Raw genomic sequence first — 5000 nt, 5'->3', positions numbered from 1 at the left:
GAACCTCCCCATTATTGAAAACAGCCTATATATTGCATGACCAGAGCAGTGCCTACTGTTCATCTGTGGCAAGCACATAATGCCGGTGTCATTAGCGACTCTCTATTGCTCTTATTAGGAGAATACATGAAGACAATGAAATCAATCAGGAAGGTTCTAGAATTAAAGGGAGGTAACTCTTGCTTTGTTATCCATTGAAGGGAGGTAACTCTTGCTATGCAAGCATATACCTTATCATTACCGGCACGGTTGGCCTAGTGGTAAGGCGTCCGCCCCGTGATCGGGAGGTCGTGGGTTCGAACCCCGGCCGGGTCATACCTAAGACTTTAAAATTGGCAATCTAGTGGCTGCTCCGACTGGCGTCTGGCATTATGGGGTTAGTGCTAGGACTGGTTGGTCCGGTGTCAGAATAATGTGACTGGGTGAGACATGAAGCCTGTGCTGCGACTTCTGTCTTGTGTGTGGCGCACGTTATATGTCAAAGCAGCACCGCCCTGATATGGCCCTTCGTGGTCGGCTGGGCATTAAGCAAACAAACAAACAAACAAAACTTATCATTCTCAAAGGGTGTAAATTAATACAGTTTAACCTTTTGCTTAATTACCTCGAACTTTCTCCAAAAAAGGGAGGTAACTCATAGCATAAAAGAAATGTTAGCAGGAATTGGATTTCTGGTGACATTCTTAATGTGTAGCACATGTCTTCTATTGCTCTTCAGGTCAAAGATATTTAAAATGTCCAAACGTTTTTAATTCACAAATTAGCAAGGGAGGTAACTCCTTTCCGCAAAATGTTTGATTTGAAGATTTTGTTACATATTTTCCTCTCTTTCGTGGTTCTTTGATATTGAATTTTAAAAAAAACCACTCCTGTATGATGGTTCTTGAAATGAATTACAAAGGTCTCTGCTATTTCCCCGGACGAAGCCGGGCCTTGACTGCTAGTAATAACTAAACCATTTGCTCACACGGTGGTATATCATGTAAATGGGCTCGTGTCAAACGAGTCTGTGTTAAAAGAGCTAGTAAAGCACGCTCACAATCTCAAACACGTTTGTAAGTTTGTTGGATAACTTGTATTTTAATGTATTTCAGATACATTACCAAACATCGTAACGTCCGTGCTCCACACTTGAGCGCGACGACCACAAGCCTCGATCTGGGTTTGTCTATGTCTACATACCAAAAACCAAAGGAACATAATATATCAACAGTCTGGCAGGGACCTAACTTTCCACTGCTCATGATGACAAAGTCACCGAGACAAACGTCATTCTTGGAACACTTTTGCGCTTGCTATTTCCTCGGGAAGAATTTTGAGAACGTACACGTCACGCTATACTTATTACTTTCTATAGTGATGTCTTTTTGCTTTGACGTCAAAGATTTCACAAGGCTTTGGAAAAGATCCAGGTTCCATAAGACGCCTATAAATTCAATGCTTCGACTGCAGGATGTTTTGAACAAAAGACACGCAAGTACGGTGTGCAGGATTAGCAGAATACTACATGGCTTGCTGTGTTGAATTCAAAAATTAAGCAAAAAAGTTGAATTCCGTGATCGTGTTGCATCACGCTCAGATTCACCAGTGGAGATATAGAGAATACTAAATGGCTTGTTTTGTCAAACCAGATTTACACTCGGGTTTTTTTTCTTTCAAATATTGAAAAGCTCGCTTTCGCTCGCATTTCAATGTTTAAAAAAACAACCCGTTTAAATCTGGTTTGACAAAACAAGCCATTTAGTATTCTCTATATCTCCATTGGTGAATCTGAGCGTGATGCATTAAACACGATCACGGAATTCAACTTTTTTTTATCCTACGTACGCTGGACCGGAAGAGACCACCCATGTAATTTGGACCAGTGAAGAAGCCACCACGAATCTGTGTTAAATGACCCCTTTCATTTACTTCAAAAACTTGAATGGGCGGGGATGTCGGTAGCGCGCTGGATTTGTATCCAGTTGGCCGCTGTCAGCATGAGATCGTCCCCACGTTCGGCGAGAGATTTATTTCTCAGTCAACTTTGTGTGCAGACTCTCCTCTGTGTCCGAACACCCCCGTGTGCACACGCAAGCACAAGACCAAGTGCGCACGAAAAAGATCCTGTAATTCATGTCAGAGTTCGGTGGGTTATAGAAACACGAAAATACCCCGCATGCTTCCTCCGAAAGCGGCGTATGGCTGCCTAAAAGGCGGGGTAAAAACCGTCATACACGTAAAAGCCGTGGGAGTTTCAATCCATGAACGAACAAACAAACAACTTCAAAAATACATGATACAACTCAGTTTGCGAGTCGAAATTATTCAAATATGCATCCGATTTATTTGTTTCGGTTCGATGAGCATTATTTGAAGCACACTGAATCTCTCTCCCTCTGTCTGTCTGTGTGTGGGTCTGTGTGTGGGTCTGTGTGTGTGTCTGTGTGTCTGTCTCTCTGTCTCTGCTTCTGTCTGTCTGTCTGTCTGTCTCTGTCTCTCTCTGTCTCTCTGTCTCTGTCTCTCTCTGTCTCTCTCGAATGGTTGTTAAAACAAAAAAAACGGTGCTTTTTAACAATGTATTATTATTTTTATATACACTGATTGTTTCGAATGCAGTGTATGTCAATGGGCATGGCATTCAGTACAGCTTTGTTGCGTCAGTGCAATCTACTCTATAATTCTTAACCCATGTCAAATGAACTTACATTTTTCATTTAAGCAATGTATTGTATGTAAATTGATGATATGTTCTTACTTTCATTTTATTATAATCATGTAGCAGTAGTTTTCTTTACTTGCTTATTCTTTAGCAATTTTAGACTAGTCCCTCTTTAGGGCGAGGGCCAGATGTAAAAAAGCAGATCACTGCTTACTCTATTACCCTCGTTAAATAAAGAATTGTTCTTGTTCTTGTTCTTGTTCTCTCTCACGATGTGTATCTGTCTCACTCTCTCTGCACTGACGTCCTTTTCATTCGTCACTTTGCAATTTGTTTTATTGTCCGTGTGTCTAGCGAGTGTGCGAAAAAAGACGTGATTACAACACTCAAACCAGCACTTGACAACATCATGCCAAAACGGAACTTCAGCATACGCCCCACATATACCCACATCAGTACAAACGCGCACGTGCGTGCGTGCGCGCACACACGCACACTTACACAAACACACACTTAGACAAACACACACACACACACACACACACACACCCACATATATATATATACAAACACATACACACACACGCACACACACACACCCACACATACACACACACACACACTTACACACTTACACAAACACACACTTACACAAACACACACACACACTTACACAAACACACACACACACACACAAACACACACTTACACAAACACACACACACACACACACACACAAACACACACTTACACAAACACACTCACACACTCACACTGACACACACACACACACACACACACACACTCACTCACACACACACACACACACACACACACACACACACACACACACACACACACACACACACACACACACACACAAAGAACAAAAGTTTTGAGTTTTCAATTACGAAAGGCAGAGTCAGTGTCAACACAAGAAAGACAATTACCACCATCAATCAAGACCTTGACAATTTGTTGAACAGTCACACATTGAAAAAGAAAGTATCAACGATGTCAACTGCACAATTAATAGGATCATTAAACAACAACCGGATCAGTAGCAGCAATAACAACCAAACATCAAAAACAAAAAGAATGAGAACAACACTAGCAACCAATGACAACCCCTAGCTCATGCATTAACAGTACAAAACATAGTCCACAATTTAAAATGTCACTACTACTACTACTACTACTACTACTACTACTACTACTACTACTACTACTACTACTACTACTACTACTACCACTGTTACTATTGCTGCTGCTACATCTACGACTACTTCTGCGTTTCTACTACCGTTATTTCTATTACAGCTGAATCTGCTACTACTACTACTGCTGTTACTGCCGCCACTGTTACTACTGCCACTGCTGCTACTACCATTACTTCTTCTGTTACTACTACTACTGTTACTGCCGCCACTGTTACTGCTGCCACTGCTGCTACTACCACTACTTCTTCTGTTACTACTACTACTACTACTACTACTACTACTACTACTACTACTACTACTACTACTACTACTACTACTACTACTACTACTACTACTACTACTACTACTACTGTTTCTGCTTATTATGCCACTGGTGTTACTATTTCTGTTGCTGCTACTACTACTGCTGCTGTAACTGCTACTACTACTACTACTACTGTTACTGCCTATGCTGCCACTGCAGCTACTACTTCTGATGCTGCTATTACTACTGCTGTAACTGCTACTACTACTACTATTACTACTACTACTACTACTACTACTACTACTACTACTACCACTTAGCTACTACTACTAATGTTACTGCTTATGCTGCATCCTCTGCTGCTACTACTTCTGCTGCTGCTGCTACTACTGCTGTAACTGCTACTACTACTGTTACAGCTAATACCCATTACTACAACGACTGCTGCTTCTGTTAGTACATGTACTTCTACTCCTACTGTTGCTGCTGCTCCTGCTACTACAATTGCTACTGCTCTGTTCCTGCTGCTACAGTCGAGCATGTCAGTAACGACCACTGACCCCGTGACGGGATCAACCAAAAGTGATCGCGATGGACAGGTGAATTAAATAGAAGAAAAACTCGTCTGGGATCTTTGGAAATTTGTTGTTGTTTGGAGAGGTGGTCGTTTTCCAGAGGTGGTCGTTTTCGAGAGGTGGTCGCAACGAGAAGTTCGATTGTACTTCTACTCCTACTAACACCAACACATACAGTAATAAACAAGACGTCACAACAACAACAACTACAACAAACAGCCACCACCACCACACCACAACCCCCCCCCTACCACTACTACTTAAGCCTGAAATTCATTGGTTGAAGTCGACTTCAGGAAGCTCGCTGAACGAAGCTTTGG

Source organism: Littorina saxatilis, linkage group LG16 (assembly GCF_037325665.1).
Source record: "Littorina saxatilis isolate snail1 linkage group LG16, US_GU_Lsax_2.0, whole genome shotgun sequence".
Classification (NCBI taxonomy): Eukaryota; Metazoa; Mollusca; class Gastropoda; order Littorinimorpha; family Littorinidae; genus Littorina; species Littorina saxatilis.
The sequence above is the reverse complement of the archived record's forward strand: the minus strand, read 5'-3'. Positions refer to the sequence as shown.